This window comes from Crocodylus porosus, unplaced genomic scaffold (genome assembly GCF_001723895.1).
Source record: "Crocodylus porosus isolate Cpor-Errol unplaced genomic scaffold, CroPor_comp1, whole genome shotgun sequence".
In the NCBI taxonomy this organism is placed as follows: Eukaryota; Metazoa; Chordata; order Crocodylia; family Crocodylidae; genus Crocodylus; species Crocodylus porosus.
Window position 1 is genome coordinate 106,813,485 of NW_017728947.1, and position 19,210 is coordinate 106,832,694.

Consider the following 19,210-nt stretch of genomic DNA (forward strand, 5'->3'; position numbering starts at 1 on the left):
CGCCGCCGTTTGGAAGCCGAGAGCCGCAGGCGAGACGGCGGGTGCGGGGCCGGCCTGGGGGTGTTGCTGGGGAGCAGACGCGGGCGGACCCCGGGCGCGGGCCCGGCAGCGCGGCCCTGGGCGGGTCGGTGGCCGCGCGGGGTCACGAGGAAAGGGGCATCCATGGGGATGTCGGACCGGAGATGCTGGAGAGAGGGGTTGGGGGGAGCCCCGGTCAGACCCTCGGCAGGACACGGGGCGCGACGGACCGGCGTCCGCCCCGGTGGCAGGCAGCTCTTGCGCCCTGTCCAGGCCTCGTGTCACAGGAGGGCTCCTGGGCCCCAAAAAGGTCGGGAGCTGCAGCTTGAGGGGAAACCGCTGCTTTCTCTAGGCCACGGGGCTGCCTCGGGGAGGCTTTCTCTGCTCCCCTTGCCTTTTACAAAAGTCTGATTTCGAGGTCTCGACTTGGCTGGGGGGGCACTTGGTGCTTTTCTTGCTCCCACGAAGGACAACGGCACCTGAAACATCCACGAGGAACAGTGGCGTTATGCGCTTCATGCCAGCCCTCCAGGCCCGTCTGCTGCTGCTTGGTGCCAGCCACGTCGTGGCCAAGTTCAGGCGTGGTCGAAAGGAAAACAGCATTTGGGAAACTCTGCTGCTTTGTTGCTTCAGGGCGAGGAGGGTGGGGGACTGAATGGTGCCCTGGGAAACGAAGGACTGCGGTGGTAGGTCTTAAGCAATGACTAGGCTCAGCTTTAGCTAAGCTGCAAGTGAGTGTATGAACTGGTATAAGCAGGTATGGTTTTGGGATGCCCAGGTGAAAGTTTTGGAGGACATGCTCGCCGCTTCCTAAAATCAGCTCGGAAATGCAGAGGTTCTGCTGTGATGCATGAACGGTGTCAGGAAATTGGCAAAGCTTTCCATTTTTTTATTAATATCAAGTCCCTCAAAGTCCTTTTTTCAAAGGAGATGTGTTGTACTAATTGGCTAATTCCTGCAGCAAAGGCTTCGAAGTCATAGGTTTAAAAATAAGTTTGTTGTCTTTAGAAACGTATTTAGGGATCTCCGAGGGGGGAAAAAAATAGAAAGCAGCTACGTTTACATTTCAGTGATGACTCTATAACGGGTACATCTTTTGATTTGCAGTAACAGCTGTACAGTGAACAGAGCTCCGCCGTCTCGTCACTAGTGGCGTGCTCAGGTCCTGCATTAGGAACGGATTCATTTAGAGATCTTTATATGTGGCCCAGTGTGACATTTAGTGACTTCATAAAACAAGAAGGAAGGCTAACATCCTAAGTTCTTCCAAGAAAAGGTGAAGTCTTCTTTGAAGCTTTAAAAGCCCTCTTTTGAGAACTGTGCAGCAAAGTCATCTGGACAGACAGAAAAAGGAAATTCAACTTAGGGTTTAGAAAGGAAGAAAAAAAAAAAGATGACATGCAAATTGCTGAAGGGATATTAAATCAAATTTGCCCCCAGTTCTGTTTAGCAAATATTCTCTATTTTAAAGTCAGCTGGCAGCATTTTGAATATACAGTCTTTTCATTGCAATACCTGGAACCTGCACATACAACTTGCTTTCCCACTTTTTCCCCCTTCTTGCATCATATGCTGGTGGTGTTTTCTGCATGCTGTCTGAGAGAAGTTTTTGCACATAACGTAGTGGGGAAAAGTTTGGCCCTAGCTAAGAATGCATATGATCTGTAGGGATTCTTAACTGACAGGCATTTGATTATTGCTTTTTCATGTAGCTGGCTAGTCAAAGATGAGCTTCTAGCTCTTAATGGGAGGCGGGGGATGTGAAGTGTACATTGAGGATTTCTGTGGTGTTAGAGCTGGAAGAAAATTTGGAAATACTTCAGATAGCGCAGCTGGCAGACTAGGCCCTGTGTGAAATTACTTAAAGGGATGGGAAAGACTTGTTCAAACCTGCATGAGGCAGCTTGATTATTCAGTTAACCATACAAAAACCTGCCCCCACCCCGCCTCCTTCCTTGATTCCTTACTCCACCTCATTGTTTGAGATTAGATGATCGTAGGTCAAAGTGTTTTAATCCTTCTTTGAACTTGGTGGGTAATAAAAGACTTTAGAAATTAGAGGTGTTGAAACTGCATTAGTCAGGTAGAAGGTAGGATGAACTAAGTTGTTGGCTATGAAAGCTCATACCTCTCTGGACAAGTTAGTCTTTAGAAACTGAAAATCTTTACTGAACTTAAGTGGTGGTGGGACTTTTTTTTGGTCTCTGTTCTAAGTGCAAGGCTGTCAGTACCCTGGAGAGGATTGAAGGCTGATGTTCTTGGTACTGTGAAAAACAAACCAAGAAAACACTAAGGTAATAGATATCTTGTGTATAATTATGTAAGGACTGTGCTATGGTTAAAAACTGTCCTGCATGGAACTGTCTAAAATATTCTAAGGACAGATATAAGGGAATTGTACGGGGGTTGTATTGAAATCAGATAGCCCTTCGCTGCTAGCTCCAGTAGATTATGGAACTGGAAAGAGTGTCCTGAGTCCAGTTTAGTCCCATACTATTGGAGGCATCCATGTCTTGTAATCCGTCCCATAGATGCATCAAGCTCCATCTTAAAACTAGCCAGTTCTCGCTTTTCACCTCTAGCTTCATTGGAAGGCTGTTCCAGAACCTTGCTGCTCTGATGGTTAGAAACTGCTTCTGGTTTCTAGTCTAAATTTTATTTATGGACGGTTTATTTGCTTATTCTTATGCCAACTATCTTATAGCTTACACAATTCTTTTCTTACCCTTATAGACAACAGTCGTGTTCCCCTTTCAGCCTTCACTTGCTAGGCTAAGTCAGTCAAATGCATGGTCATTTCTTGTATCTTAACTAAAACCTCCTCCTGAATAGGATATAGCAAAAGGATTTTAACAAACGTAGAGGGAAATCTTTGTGGGTATTGTCACCTAACTTGTTTCGCTGGTTACAGTGGCAAAAATGCAGAGTTAAAGTATTTAAAAAAAGAGCAGTGCAGTATATGCATGTTGTTTCTTATTTGTTATTGAGGGTCTAAAAGTCTGTCTGATAGGTGCATTAAGCCCCAAAAAGAAATGCTTTAGGACAGTAAGACAGTGAATTGCTGGGCTAACTTATCTGTCCCAGCCAAGTCGAGTTGCATTTTTAACGACTCTGATAAATTATGGAAGCGTTGGTGGGGAGCAGAGAGAACTGCTAGATTGTGATTCTTGTCCTGGAATAAATGCAACGTCCTGTTCTTAGCCCAAGTTGTGGTTGTTTGTCTCAGAAAAATATCCTGGGTTTAGCATATATATGCATCACCTTTCTAATCAGGCTTAAGTGAGTGCTCCTTTTCTGCCATTGATTCAAGGATGCAACCCTTGAATAAAGGTTCAGGTGCGTTTTGCCATGTCCCAGGATAAACTGTTGGCATGTCTTATCCCATAATCTTTTTTTAGGATTTATCCGAGGACAATAGACGTGAATGTCTGAACGACTGCACTTTGTCCCAGGATAACGTGGCTTCTACTGGTAGAAATGCAACATCTGTTCGTAGCCTTGAAGAATTGTCTTGTTTTTGTGCAATTGCTGCATAGTAATATCTGGCAGAAATTCATGGCCTTTTTATAAAGAGGCATACCTAATTCTGAAATAGTCCTTAGTCAGCACACACACACAAGTTGATAGAAAAGAGCTGTATTGGTCCTGTTTGCCTGGTCATAAGGGAGGTGGCTTGGAGAATGCATGCGTCTGATGGTTAGGGCACTGGCCTGGTCTGTGGGAGATGTGGATCCCTATGCTTGCCTTGTTTGATTCAAAGCAGGGATTTGAACCTGTATTTCCCACATCCCGGCCCACTGGTATAAACATCAGGTTATATATGATGCTTCCCATCCCTGCTCCTTTCCTCCCACTCAGAACCATCCCATCATTCAGTGGCAGATTTGTTTCCTGCTACTGTAGATGGCATCATTGAGCCTAGTATTTACTGCATTAGACTGAAATGTACTTCTGCTTCACCCTGCAAAATTAAAAATCATCTTATGGGTTGAAAAGGGAGAGAGGAAGTTTATATTCCTGGCCTTGCTTTGAAAAACACTTGCATTGCTCATGCCTGTGTATTGACTGTCACTCCCATCTGAGCTTGTTTCGTAAGGAAACTGGAAGTAACTTCTGTGTCAGCATTGGGACCAATAGCAAAGCTGGTGCTGGCTGTGCTCAGGAGTGCTGTGATCTAATTAGATTGCATTTGAATGAATAAGTGAATCATTTATAAAAGAGCTTAAAGGGACATAGTCAGGTCAATTTAGTCCCTAAATATAGCATTTGGCTTTGTCCCAGGCTTGGCGCTGCATTTGTCAACCCCAGTTGAATCTTATCTGGAGACCCTTTGTGACTAAGAGATTTATGGTCCTGGTGGTATTCTCCACCTCTGGAACATAGCTTCTTGTTTTGTGCTGTTATTTCATCAACTGATTACACGTGGGGTGGGGGGTGACCATTTTTGTGCAAGGACCATGGAATACATGGCGAAGGGAGCGGGAGAAAAGGAGGCAAGGAAATTCTAATGATCTCTAATGCTTAGGTAAATCCTGACTCTTTAAACCTCCTAGTCCCTTTTAATGCTTTCCCCGGAACCTTATGCGCAAGACTCATATCTGTAACTTCCTTGTTGGTATTCTACAGCAGGAGGGATTTGTAGCTTCGCCCCCCACTCCTTCCCCCATGTGTGGACAGCTGCTTTTCTGCCTCCTCTTCCTTTGGAAGCATGAAGTCATAAAGACATCAAATCTTCCATGTTTTTTAGGACCCGGAAGGGCACATTGGGAACTATTCAGCCCATAATTATACCCGCTGCTCCCCTACTTTCACCAAGCCCATGAGAGAGTGTGCATGATGGATTTTGAATTAAATAATTGCTAATTGAAAACAATGCTATTTTAAGCTTATATAGCAGTTTCTTTATTACTATCTGTGATATCCTAAACTTAATTAATCCTCAGTTGTCCATATTTACCCTGCTGAAGCCCTAAATTCCTTGTAGTGGGGTGGCATACAGGTGAAGTCTTTTTCAGTGAACATTTTTAAAGCCTCTTGATTAATTTGTAGAGACCTGCCAGAAAGCCCATGTTTCCCTTTGCGGGTTGCTTCCACTTTACCTCCTCCAGGTTATAAGGTATCTGTAAACTTGCAGTGCTTGCAGCCACACATCCTATTGAGTTAATAATCCTTATTAGATACAATAATGTCTGCCAGCAGCACTTATACCTAACACCCTTGTTTGCTGAGACATACAGGCAGGGTTTTTCAGTTGTCGTTGTTAAGGTTTGTCAACCAAGCGATCAGTCATAGAGTGGCACGTGTAGTCCTGAGTCTTGGTTAGTATTTCCATCTGGATCTTGCTGGGAATTGCTAGTGTTGTTAAACCTTGGTTGTCCCATGCCCTTCTTAAACTTCCTGCTCTTAGCATCATCTGTGGAGCTTTCACCACTTGAAGCACTAACTAGCTTAGACCTCCTGGTCTGTAGATGCCATGTTTTTCGATCTTTTTGGAATAAGACTATTTGGATTGCCTTGCAATGACTACTGATACTTATGCTCTCAGCTCTCATGCCTGAAAATGAAATGTCAGTAACCCCCTATATTTCTGGAGAAAGCCTGTCCTGAAAAATGTCCCTGTGAAATCAGGAGAGAAACTTTCTTAAATGCTTCCAGATATACAGGTGCTTCTGAGGTTCTGCAATGAGCATCATTTGAAGGAAATTAATATAAAATTCACTTCTCTCAACTTTCACTTTGTTACAGCAGCTGAACTTCAGCCAGCAATTCATGTTCAGTTTTGGGCTGTTCATATTGACTGGATGGAAGGTTGGACAAGGCCAATTTTATTTGGACCATTGCATGTATGTCAGAAAACTTGGAGAAAACAAGGTTAGGCTTAGAAGCTTCTCAAATACCCTCATCATTGTTAAGTCCAAATACGTATGTACAGGACACTCCTTCCCTTTGCCTCCTAAGATATGTGAAACTCATTGAATTATTGCTTGGTGGTCTTACGATCCACACCCACCTCTCACAAAGCAGTGTTTCAGGATAGAGCAAACTAAATAAAATTAGGCCGAATCTCAGATTCTTTAACCATTTACTTTCAAAATATATACCATTTTTTCTAGTGCTTCTTGTATAACTGGTGGTAATTGAAACACTGGCATCAGAGCAGTGGTAAGAGTAACCGTCAAGAAAATAGCTTATATTGTTGAGACCAAACAGGTGATTCCAGGCTTAATAGTGACAGGAGATTTGGTATAGCCCAGTCCTGTATGCTGCAGGGTAAGGTGTCCTCAAGTCTTATGGAGGTCAAAGTATGTTCTTGCAGAAGTGAAGAAGGAAAGGAAGCTCCTGATGATTCAGAAAGTGACAGTAAGTTTATCTGTTGCCACTTGTGTCATGCAGTAGAGGAGGGGCCCTGCCCTTTCTCCAAAGCTGTGCATTTTGCTTGTGCTCCTTCTTCCAGATGTCTGCACTATGTCAGGAGGAGGTAAGGAGTGTTATCTATTCCTAACAGCTTAGATGTTAAGAAAGCTGGCTAAACTGTTGCCCAAGATACAGTTCTTCTGGTGTAGCTCCAGGGTTGGGCTGCACTGTGATTCAGACCTTATCATTCTGTCTGCTTCACAGAGTCGCAAAAATTAAGGGCTGGAAAGGACCTTGAAAAATCTAGTCCAACCCCCCTGCTTTGAGCAGGAATACTGTTGAGATCAAATGATCCCAGCAAGGTGTCTGTCCAGTCACTTCTTAAAGACTTCCAGGGTTGGGGCTGCACTACCTCCTTGGGAAGTCTATTCCAGATTCTGGTTACCCTTATAAAGAAGTTCTTCCTTGCATCCAACCTGAAACCATCCTTTAACAAACCATCCTCTTATATTTCCCCCCTAGTTGTTTGTCCAAGTTTCCACTTATAAGCTGCTTTTTTGTGGTTTAGTCTACTGAAGAGTTCCCTGCTAAGCCAAGCTGGTCTTCTGCCATATTTGCTAGTCTGCCTGCACATTGGGATCTTTTGTTCCTGCACTCTCAGGAAGGCTTCTTTAAAGTATGATACCATCTTACAGTTCTTGGATTAATATTTGATTACTGCTTTTATTCTCCTGATCCCTTGGCTTCAGAGTTGAAAAGTGAAAGGAAAGGTGAAGGAGGAATACCTCGCAACTAGTCCAGCGAGCAAAATCAGTGGGAAGCCTACTGTTCCCAGTGCCCTTGTGCCGCATCCTCAGGGAAGGTTCAAGTATAGCTGTACTCAAAGGGGTGTGGTTTTTGCTGTTGATTTGCAATGTCTTCCAGGTCAGGTTTACTGAGCCTATGAAGGAAAGCCCAAACTCTTAGTAATGCTTGTGTTACTTGTCAGTGCAGTTGCATAGGAGGCAAGTGCCCATCGCTCATTGTTCTATAAATGGGGAGGTAAAGAAGAGAGTTGAAGTGACCTGAGCTAGCCCATAGGCCTGTGCCTGGCCCTGGTCTCCTGAGCCCAAGAAATCTTCCAGTTATGGAGCCGCATTGCCTCAGGGATGTAGGGCTGGCACTTAGAAGCCAAATAGGATCTGAAACTGGGTTCCAGAGAGTGACTGTCTCTGTAGAGCGTTTCTTCTGTCCATGATGATTTCTTAGTTATCGCTGCTGCTGCGGTGGGTAGGGGGACGGTCCAAGTCCTGAAAGCAGTCTTTTCTCCTTGCAAGCCAATCTGGAATGTTACTGTTGTAATGGTTGGCGATGTCATGGCCAAGTCATGTTACCTTGAAATCAGGCCTCAGCTCTGATTCAAGTCTTGGAGAGAAATTTCCTCTCGTCTTTGCTGTACATGTAGCATGGAGGCGATGGGCACCCTTTTAAAAGCTGCTGTAGGAAGGGGTTGACAGTCCTGGCATAACTGAAAAGTGCGATCAGGGCTATTCCAAACCATACCAACATGTCAGTGGCCCTAAAACAGGGATATTAAACTTATGTGGTCTGACAGGCCAGATGAGTTTACAGGGAGGATGAAGAGCAAGATGATTGAGCCCACAGAACATTTCTCCCTCCCTTCCTCTGTCGCTGCCCCAGAGCATGCTGGATTACTGCTGGTGCCCACTTCGGCTGTTTCAGGTTGTAAGCCTCACACAGTGCTTGCTCCAGCCAGTTTGGGGCAGTTGTTACATTCAGTGCAGGTCCTGGAGCAGGTGCTACACGTGATGCAGTCTCAGACTGGCCAGGGCCAATGCTGGATCTGGCACTTGGGTAGTGGGAGCCACGGGTCCCCCACATATGGGATTCAGCATCTGCTGCAGGCTGTCTGGGATCCATGCTGCACATGGTGCCTGCCACAGCCCGTTTGGGATCTGCACTGCATGCAGCAGAAGTCCCAGACCAGCCAGAGCAGGCACTGGATCCAGCGTATTGGGAGGGACTAGGGAAGGGTCCTGGACTGACCCCATGCAGATGCTGCAAGTGATGTGTGGGTGTATGTCCTAGGCCCTTTGCATGAGGTCAGTCTAGCAGGGGCTGGAGAATAGGGCTCCATGAATTGGATCTGGTCTGTAGACTATATCTTTGACACCCTTGCCCTAAAAGATAATTCTGGGACCTGGGAATCAATCTGAGGGTAGCAGTGCCCTGGCTGCACCCTGGGATTTGGGAGATGTTGCTCTGAGTTACTGGGACCATGCCTCTTGCTGGAGGAATTCTGGAGAGGCACGATAGTTTCCAGTTCCTTTGCTCATACAGTTCCTCTGGGTTTGAGAGCTTGCTGCTACTGCCAGTACAAGCCACAGCAAAGAGAGTGCTTTCACTGTATCATGTACTGTGTAAGCATCTGCCCAACTAGGTGCCAGAAACCGGCAATATCGACTCTGAATAGCAGTAAAGACTGTGCTGTTTTCACCCCAGTCGGCGATTCTTGATAACACTGCCTGAACTTGGAAAGTACAGGTGGAAGGAAGCAGAAAAGCAAAGAAAAAAGCAGTGAGTCCTGGGACTTAGACATGTAGAGCTTTGTAAAAATTCTGGTTTAGCTTTGTGTACCAGACTTCCTGGAGAAGCAGTATAGGAAGTATCTCTGTCTCTGGTTACCTTTGCTTAAGGTTATTTTCATATCTATAGCTTATGACACGCTGCTCTTGGGATTGGGTTGCATGTTAAATTTAGTAAACCTCTTTACAGCTTAGCGTACATGTAAAATAGACTTCTTAAAAAGTAGCTTGCCATGTCCTTTTATGGGTTAGTGTAATACAAAAGGTAGGATGACTTTGTCCCTTTCAGCTGTAGTGTATGCCATTTTCATTTTGGTTTGAACAGCTCTCCTTAAATACTTTTCACCTGTAAAATACTTTAAAGGTTTTTATAGTTCAGATATTTAAAGGCTGTCTTAAAAAGGCTATTTTCTCTAAGATATTATTACAGTTCCTGTGCTCTGCTGTTCTAGGTAAGCCAGCAAGAAGTGCTGGCTAATCAGTTGTCATGCCCTGCGACCGACTAACTTTAAAATCTGTTGTGAATTATAAGTAGCATATTTGCATTATAAGCCTGACTCTTTTTTTCTCATTGCCATTTCCTTCCTTGCTTCCCCCTCAAAAAGCAAAACAAACCTCTTGAGGGTTTTTTCCCCCCTGCTCAACTCTAGCATGTGTGGTTCTGGGGTCAGGATTCGTTTTCATTGCATTTGAGGTAATCGGATACACGTGAGCAATTGAACAAAAGCAGGAGGCAGTCTGGTTTAGATTCTCCTAGGTAAAGTGAGATATGCGGTGTCGAGTCCCTCCCCTCCATATTGAATTCTCTGCACAGGCGAGGTGGCGAATTTTGATAGCTGTGATCCTTGTTTATGGTCCTGTGGAGCTAATGATCTCTTGAGGTCCCTTCCGGCTGTGCTTATGTATGTATGCATGTATAATGAGATTACTGAGCTCCAGTGATTGGGAAGCATGGAAAGAATGACCCAGCTTCAACCCCTGTCACTGAACATCTTGAAGTGTGTTGTGTTTTAGGGAAGGGGGAAACCCTCCCGTCCCACCTAAAAAAGATGAATTCAGCTGAAGTTTAGATTTGAGTGTCTAGTAAGAGGGGGTGGGATCGAACCATGTTAAGGGCACAGGGTAAAAGGGGAGCACTTACCAAAATGCTGGGCAGATTTGGAGTTTAGTTTAATTCGAACCTCTGGAAGCATGGAAATGAATTTTTTGAGATCACCCAGGCCAACTGTAAGTTTGCTCCAGTTGTGATGCAGCCAAGCAGTGCTCTGATTGGAACTATAATGATCCCTCCTGTTCGTGGGATAGTCCTGCCTTCTGTCACTTAACCTGCAGAAATACTTCCCCAGTCCCTGACTAGGTGTGCTGTGCTAACAGTGGTCATTCCTGGCATTCACGGTTTCCATGTATCAACAGTACAAACCATGGGTCTAAGAAATTTTGATACACAGACATCTTGACCAGATCATGAAAAGATGGTGATAACATACAGGATCCAGGGAGAGATGTTAATGCAGCAGAAAGACATCTTAAATCTTCTAAACCTCACACACACTTGCTGGATGTGTGAGCAGGTCCAGGTCCCTTTATGACAACACAGCAGGTCTTTCAGATTTGGTAATGGGAGTAGTTAAGTCAGTCCAGCTCAAGGCACTTCCAGGTCCTGTACTGATGGTTTTTTAAGCTGCCTGTCCTCCTTTCGCCCCTTAATGGCATTTACTTTTTCCACTTGATTACTAGTGCCACATGAATGGGAAGATCCCAAAAGTAATGATGATGGCTTGTTGAATTTTGTGCATATCTATGTTTATATTCTATAAAAATACAGGAAGTATAACTTGGCTGATGCTTACAGTAGGGAATAATTCTTAATTTGTGGAGCTTTTCTTAAACTTTCTGAACAATTTACTTCATGGTGCATCTAAATAACACAAGTAAGAAAATGTAACCTTAGGAGTCCAAGAGTACTGATTCTTCCATGTCAACTGGCCTGAGGCTTCCTCTCTTAACTAGGAAAGTACAATATTCTGTAGTATGGTCTATGCTTTATGAGGAAAATTGAAAGGAGGGTGCACTATTGAAAAGTTCAGTTCTAGAGTTCATATTTGATATGGAAATTGCTGACACATGCACTGGTGCAGCATCCAAGTAAAGATTTCCGTAACTGTTGGCTCAGCAGATTCAGTCTGGGAGCAGAAGGCCAAAACATCATCTTTCTGGCTTGAGCATCTCTGCCAGCAAAAACAAAAAAAACCTAGAGTCCAAAATTTCCCTTTGGCCGTAGCTGGTCAGTGTGCTTTCCTTTCCACTCAAGGGTTTTCATAGATATAATTGAGGACAGTGTTTGGTCTTCCCACTTGAACTTTGAGTTAACTATTCACCCAGCCTAGAATCTGTTCACTCTGAGCCATCTGCCTCTGCAGTGCAAAAAAGAGGAACCAAGTAGCAGTAAAACATACTGTTGCCTAAGAACATATGACTATAAATGCCTTCCTGGATCGCTGAATCTAGTGCTTCCTGTTCACAAATCACCATATCGTCCTCCCTTTTCTAAACTGATTGAAATCCTTCTTAGGGTAGTCAAGTTTTCCTTTCCCTCCCTCCCCCCTACAATCCCCCCTCCATTCCTACGATTTCTAGAAACATTCTTTTAATTTCCAGCCTGCATTTATTCATAGTCATTGCATATCCATTTGTTCTTGTTCCAGCATTGTCCTTCAGCTTAATCCCTACCTCCAAACGTATGAGATGCAGGAAATTGATCTATTGAGTAATGTACCATTTTTACTTCACTGCCCTACTCTGAATTATGTCTATCTGCTGAAATAGGACTATGGGAATTGTAAATTGTGCATCTTGCAGACTAGCCAAGCTTACCCTGCTTTTAAGCATTAATTGCATTAGTTTTTGCATTTCCTGAATTACGATTGTAGGGTGCATCCTTAACACTTCATCAGCATGCTGTTTTTCCCTTTGAACGTCAGAAGTTTGTGTGGACAGGGGCAGAGGAAGTGTGTGGACTGCAGAGTGGGATGTGAATTACAGAGTCCTAGGGTTAACTGCTGAGCATCTCCAGCAGCCTGCGAGTTCCTAAGCCAATGGCTGTTCTGTGTGTGGTCATGCAATACATCTGCTTAGGACACACCTGCTGAATCTGTACCCTTGAGGTGGTCCATATCCTAAACGTAAATTAGCCATTAAAATTTAGCAAAGACGCTAGTTAAGAAGATCTATGGATTTCTAACCACTTGGAGAATTTTGCTCCTTCATGTGGTAGAAGCAAGTGACTTGGTTTGGTCTTGCTTGTGTTGTATTTTCTACGTGTATGTATGTAGAACTTGCCCAGTGAATGAGTGTTTTGAAAGTTCCTCCTTGAAATGGTATTATGATGGAGACTGTTGCAGGTGATTTGTTTTGTAATGCTGGCACGGTCTCAGTATTCACAGGGACTTGACTGTAGTAATACAGTTTGCCTTTTTTTATGGAAATCTCAAACCTCTCTGCTCCTCAAAGTTGTGGCTTTAAAGTGCACATAGGTCCCAGAAACACCCCCTTGCAAAAAAAAAACAAACAATGAAACCCCAACAAAAAAGATCTGGGTCTAACATGCAATATGATCCTATAACAGTTGCTACCTTGCCCTTAATTACTCTCAGACTGTCTCCAAAGTAGCTTAGGTAGGTCACTCTGGATAGCCTGCAATATTTCAGATAGTTAGAGCCTCCCTCTCCGTAGAAGTCGGCTGTCAGTTACTCCTTTCATCAACCGTTGTGCAACAATAGGATCACTGAATCGCTGAAAGGTTAACGAAGCAGTCTTTGTCAGTCCCCCAGTCTCTTTGTGTGGCTGTGTGAACAGCAGACTGAACAGAAATAATAGCAAAATCTTGTTGCTGAAATGACCAGGGTCAGCATGCTGTACTGCTAGGGTAAAGAACTGTTGCAGCTTCAGTTCTCTGGCTGTCAAATTGGGTAGACAAGTACTACTTTCCCCGTTGCGCTGAAGAATGCTAAATATTAGTTCAAAGAAATCTTGTGTATTTAAGTGTCATAGCTACAAGGTTTTAAATAATCACAGTGGCTTCCAGTTCAGTGTTAGAAACACTTCTTCATAATGATTTTTCTTTGGTTCCCCAAATCAACTCATAGGAGATGGGTGATCTGTAATCCCTAATCATGAAAGCGCTGGAGCACTTGGAGTCAGAGCAGCAGAATCCCAGCACCCCTTTCAGAGAGCAAAGGGATGTCTTCATGCTGTGAGTGTCCAATATGTGAACAAACATTGAACCCTGAGTGCCTGCTGTTGAGCCAAATTGCTGATAGGTGGGAATGGTCAGTTTTTTCATCCCCCCCCCCCCCCAAGAAAACCAAGAAATTCTTGAGTAGAAGGCTGGGGGGGAAATTGCAGTAGCTTGAGGTTCTCAGCCCTGTTTTTGCTGAGCACAATCTGAACTTGTACCAGGCTCCTTGCCCCAGGGAGCTGAGCAATAGATGAGTTTAGGTAGGTGACACATACAGCTGATGGGAAGCAGAAAGTCATGGTGAGACCACTTTGAGTGAACTGTTGCTGTCTATCAGGTGCATATTGGCTGTCGTGTTTATCTGGACCTGTGGAAAGAGTGGCATGGGAAAATCTTGAATAGTTGACAAATTATTGGGGGAGGGGAGGAAACAAATTGCATTGCAATGTTTGACTGTGGACAGCATTGGTGTCTACACAGGAGTTTGAGGGGGAGAGTTGTTGCATTTACCCTAGAGGTGGCACTTGGCTGTCTGCACTTGACCACCATGGTCCTGGGCTAACATGACTAATGTGAAAGCCTGCTTGCCGCACTGCACCTCCAGACCATATATTGCAGGAGGCACTGTGGTCCCCAGTTACCTTCTCCCTTCTTGTCCAGTGTGCCATAGGGAAGGCAGTTACAGAATAAGCATCTTGGTTTCAGTCGCCAGCACAAGTTCTTCCAGAGGTGAAGTTCAGACTAGTATAAACACCATTGTGGGTCACTAGATGCTTAGCTGAACATTTGGTATGACCGACTTTTGGGTTCTAATCTGAAAAGAGAGGCATAATTTGCTATCCCCTTCCTTAAACAGCATAGACCATTATGGTTTTCACTGTGTGGTTTGTGGACCCCTTGGAGACTGCAAACTATGTCTAAGGGGTCTGCAGAAGGTGACAATGATAAATCAGAAGTGTGTGACTACCTGCATTTATAATTTGAAGGGGTCTGCACCTCCATTTGAAATTTCAAACGGGTCTGCACCTCCATTCAAAACTTTTTAGGGGTCCACAAATGAAAAACGGATGAAAACCTCTGGCATAGATATCTTGTATTTCATTCTTGTTTGGGGTAAGAGGTGTACGGATATATTGGTCCATATTGTATTGGTACTGATAAAAGGAAAACAGACATTATTGGTAATTAGCTTTTTTTGGCTGGTGTAGTTGATAATGTCACTGATAAATGCTGCACTCGTGCATGTGGCCTGGCATCTTGGAGAGCAGCATCTGGCCAGTAAGTCTGTGGGAGCGGGAGGGATGTGGGGGTGAAGATTGAGGCCCCCTATGGTGAGGGAGGTAGTGGGGTTGGGGTTGGGGCTGGGACAGGGGGGGCGCTGCCCAGCTGGGGTGGGGTAGGATCCAGGACGGAATTGTAGGCAGCTTATCCGGAGCTGAAAAGGGGTGATCACACCACTGTGTGTACCCCCTGAGGAGGCATGGGGGGCATATGGCCCTTGGATTTGTTTGTGGAGCAATGGCAGCCTGCCCACTGTGGGCTCAGGGCCATGGGCTGCACTGGCCTCTTCTGGCAGGGGAGCTGAGGCAGGGCTGTGTTCAGCGTGGGTGGGTGGTGGCAGTGGTGCTGGGAGGGGGCCTATAGGGTGGGCTACAGCCACCCCAAAACTTGCTGTAATCCCCCTCCCAGTGCAGCCCCAGCCCAGCCCTCCCACCAGGAGCCCCTGGTCCTGAGCCTGCAGCAGGCAGCCTGCCCTTCCTCAGCACACAAATCTGGGGGGCACATGTCCCCCATGCTTCCCCTGGGAGTGTGTGCAGCGGCAGGAGCCACCCCACGGCCCAGGATGAGCTGCTTGCAGCTCCATGTCTCACCCTGTTCCACCCTGGTTGGGCAGCGCTTGCCCCTGACCCAGCCCCATTCCCTTACCGCCCCCCCCCCCCCCCCGACTTACCTGCCAGATGCTGCTCTCCACACTGCAAGGCTGCATATCGCTTATTGGATCGGTATTGGTTGATATGGCCATTGGTATCAGCCAAAATTCTTATCAGGGTCCTAAGCCTTTGCAAGGCAGAATAAGTCTCTATCTGCTCTGAAGCCAGTTGAAGTGGGGAAGGGGCAGTTTTTAGTGCCAGCTGGGGGTTCCAAGCTGAAAGGAAGTTTAATTTAGCACTAGACCACTCTAGTGCCAAAGGGGCTTGCTCGAGGTAGTCCACACTGCCTCTTCCCAGGCAGGCACTGGCTAACGCTGTCAGTGTGTGCCGGGGCAGTTGTACATCAGTGGACACCTGTCAGAACCAATCTTTCCTCGGTTCCATGTTTTCATGGGGGCCTGGCTCCTGGGTCAGGACAGGTCTGTAGTGTCTGAGCAGTGCTTACACTAATTCATCTTGCCCTGTTTGGAAAAACTCGGGGAGATGCTCGAGAAACACAAAAGCAAATATGCTCATCTTTAAGCCCCTTCCAAGAATCCCTTTGCCCAGCATAGATCAACTGTTGTTCAGAGGTGGCACAACTGCAGAGATGTCTTCCAAGTCAGCTTCCTAGTTGCAGCGTTAAAAATACACGCTGTAATTTTCTTTTTTTTGGCTCATACCAAAATATATTAACGTGCTGATACTTTGATTAGTCAGTTCCTTTCCCCATTTTGAAAGGTACAAAGGGAAAAGGAGCACATGCGTACTCTTTTACATCAGCTCTAGCTACACAAAGCCTTTACTTATCACTACATTTCCTCTTAGATTTACTATATTGTTCTGATGATAAGTTTACTCCCCCCCCCCCTTCCCCCCCGAACCATAAAACTTACACTGTATTTAAACGTGGGGTTGACCGTAATTCTGGTAGTCTCAACTTCTGGGCTTGCAGCCTTTTTTTGCATACAATAAAAAATCCTCAGTCAGACTTTTCCAGTGCACTTTTTCTGAACAGTTGCTAGTGCATTTTAACTCTTTTTGGGTCCTTTCTTGGTTATTTGATTCTTCTGTGGAGTCAGGGTCTCTGTAATTATCAACTTCCATTCAGGAAAATGGTGTTTTTTCCTAAAAACTGAACTTGAAAACATGGTGCTGACTCTGAACATTACGGCTATACCCAATTTCTCAATTCACTTGCCATACTCGGATATGTTCAAATTTAAACTTGAACGTTGGGGAGAAACACAGCTACGAATTTTCATGCTGAACATATGGAAACACATGAAGCCAGCTCTTCTCTTGTTTGTATTTCAATATGTAACACAGATCACCTGGAATGCCTGTTTCAACTTGGCTTGCAGCAAACCATATGACATTCCCAGTGGCTGTTGCCTTTTAACACCTGTTTCTCTTTTGACTCGTATTTCCCTTCCCATTCCCCCCCCTCCCCCCCAAATAAGTCTCCAATATGGTTTGTATGTGGCCTTGTCTTAATGTAGGAACAGGCTGCTTAAAACTGATGGACAGTACCTTAATCTTGTAAAGTTTTCCCCATCCTTGGAGCTTGACTTGGGAGAAAGTACTAGCAATCCAACTGTGGATAGACTTGTTCTTAATGGCTAGAACTTGCCTAAATATCCCTCTGAGTAATTTGCTAAAATCTGCACAATCACTGCTCTGACACGTGCCAATTAGCATGCATCAGAGCAGAGGTCCATCATGTGTATAGGTTCCCTTAGAGTCCACCAAGTAAAGCAAAATAAGCCCTGGGCCTAATTTTTTTAAATCTTGGGGATTGTCTAAAACTAGAGGTAGGCAGTTAAAGATTTTCATGGCCAATACTGATAGCTGATTATTCTCTAGGCATATTATTCAATACCGATCCAGTAATTGATTCACAGGAACACAAGTGGGCTGTGTGGAGAGCAGCTCCCTGACGGTAAGTCTGGAGGGGAGGGGGCATGGAGAGGGGTAGATCAAAGCTCCCAGGAGGAGGGAGAGAGTGGGGCTGGGGCTGGGTGCGGGTGCTTCCCAGCCAGGTTGGTGAATAGGACTCTGGGTCTTTGGCAGGCAGGAGGTTGGAGCTGTGGGTGGCTCGTCCAGGGGATCAGCATTCTAGAGCTTAAAAACGGTGGTGGGGGTGCTTGAACTAAAGCTTGTCAAATGGGCTTTGGTTCAAGCACTGCCACCACCATTTTTAAGTGCAGGGATGCTTTTAGGAGTGGAGCAGACTAGGGCAAGGTCGGAGGCAAGCTGCCTGCTGTGGGCTCGGGGCAGTCTACCCTGCTGTCTTTGCCCCAGGAACTACACGCTGGCCGTATGTCCCCTGCCCACCTGGCGGTGGGAGGCACAACTTGCCACCCGTAATGCTGCAGGTTGGGCAGGGGATGCATGGCTCCCAGGGCAAAGGCTGCAGGGTGGAGAGCCCCAAGCCCACAATGGGCAACCTGCCGCCCTGCACACGAATCTGGGAGGGCACATTGTCCCCCTATGACTCCCCCAAGGGTATGCAAAGCAGTAGGGAGCTGGCCTCCCCTTCCCACCCCTTTTGCAACCCCTGGATGAGCTGCTCCATTCCCCGCCCTGGCCCTGGCATCTCATTCACCATCCTGGCTGGCCAGCAGCCCCTGCCCCTGCTGCACTTCCTCCTTCACTGTCCGGGCCTTAATCTGCCCTCCCATGTCCCTTTCCCTCCACAGACTTACCTGCAGGGCGCTGCTCTCTATGCTGCCCAGCTGCATTCCTGGCCATGTGCATGCTGCAGCAGTGTTTAGGGGCCCAGCCAGAAGGCATGTTGTATTTATCGGTATATTATCGGCTACACTGGCCAAACAAAGCTGATGATGTTAATTTTCCTTTTATTGGTGCTGATCTGATTTGGCACTGATATATTGGTGCACCTCTACTAAACACAAGCTGTTCTGCTTTATATGAATATAGTCAAAGAACTAAAATCCATAGTGTAGATACACATCTATATTGGCATTAGTGTATACGCAAGTGTGGGAATGAGAATAAACCATGCCATGGTAAGACACCTTTTTTGCTGATACAGGTGTGTCCACACTGTCAGTAGTGCTAGTAGGATTCTGTTAGCTTAAAAAAAAAAAGTTCCTTAATCAAGGTGGTCGGACAAAAAATGTGTGGGCCAGGCTTTAGATGAACAGTTTCCACGTTTCCAGCATCTTATGTATTGTAACCACCTGGCCACGTGAGAGAAACCCTCGTTTATAGAGATCTGAGGGGGAGGCATGCACTTTGAGTATGTATTTACACAGCAGACCGCAACTAGGCTGAATGAGCCATTATAGTCTTTGTGGGGGCAAATAATAGCTTTAAGCTTGTGCAGATGATTTTTGTACGTGATAAACAGGTGGTTGTAGCCTGTCATGTCAACTCTGCTTACACAAATTTCTATTAACTTTTCAGACAGCTTATCAAAATAACCAAACACGGATGGCTTGACTCTTTTCAGAGCTGCTGCTCACCTGCAGCTGTTTAGTGCTTCTGAATATCAGACTCTAGAGATCTGGATCAAACTGTATCTGTTTTAAATTGCCATGCTATTCGGAGTCGGAGTAGAAATTAGGGTTCCCCCAGATATTGATACACGTCACATGCAAAATTGCTTGCTGTTCAGACGGTTGTTAACCTAAACACATCCCATGTTGTAGATCAAATAGCTTCACTCTTATTTTAGTTTTAGCATATAATCCTGCCTTAATGTGGAAGTGGTTAGTATGGCTATTTTGAGAGGAGGCTCCTTTTGGAAGAAGCAAATTTTAGCGTTGCCTATAAATTTGAAATTAATGGCTGACATAAAAAAGAGCTGCAAATTAAACAATATACCTTGAACAAAATAGCAGAAGCCATTCATTGCAAGACAGCGAGGTCAAACCGACCGGCCTGTAAGTGAAACTGTTTCTTGTTAGGTGCTGTACTTCAGTGGAAAGCTAAAGTACCCCTGAAAACTAGCTGGGGTACTTTAGCTTTCCTTGACAGAGCAAACAGGAAATAGATCCATCTGCTGACTCCCGTGAAGAATGAGATTGTATTACTTCCTGTCTTGTAGAAGCAACGCAGCTCTGGGAGAGCAAACTGAA

At 45.3% G+C, this 19,210-nt stretch overlaps 1 protein-coding gene across 10 annotated transcripts in view; it reads left to right on the plus strand.

Moving 5' to 3' along the window:
- The first annotated feature begins 1,117 nt into the window (after positions 1 to 1,117).
- The window catches only part of KTN1 (kinectin 1), a 96,190-nt gene continuing 78,097 nt past the window's right edge, over positions 1,118 to 19,210 (plus strand). For 4 of the 10 annotated variants that reach the window (XM_019550869.1, XM_019550868.1, XM_019550874.1 and 1 more), the window contains exon 1: positions 1,122 to 1,294. The gene's annotated coding sequence lies outside the window, so the exon portion shown is untranslated. Of the gene's footprint in view, positions 1,295 to 19,210 lie in introns of all 10 variants that reach the window. The other 6 variants (XM_019550865.1, XM_019550871.1, XM_019550866.1 and 3 more) reach the window with 3 other exon arrangements.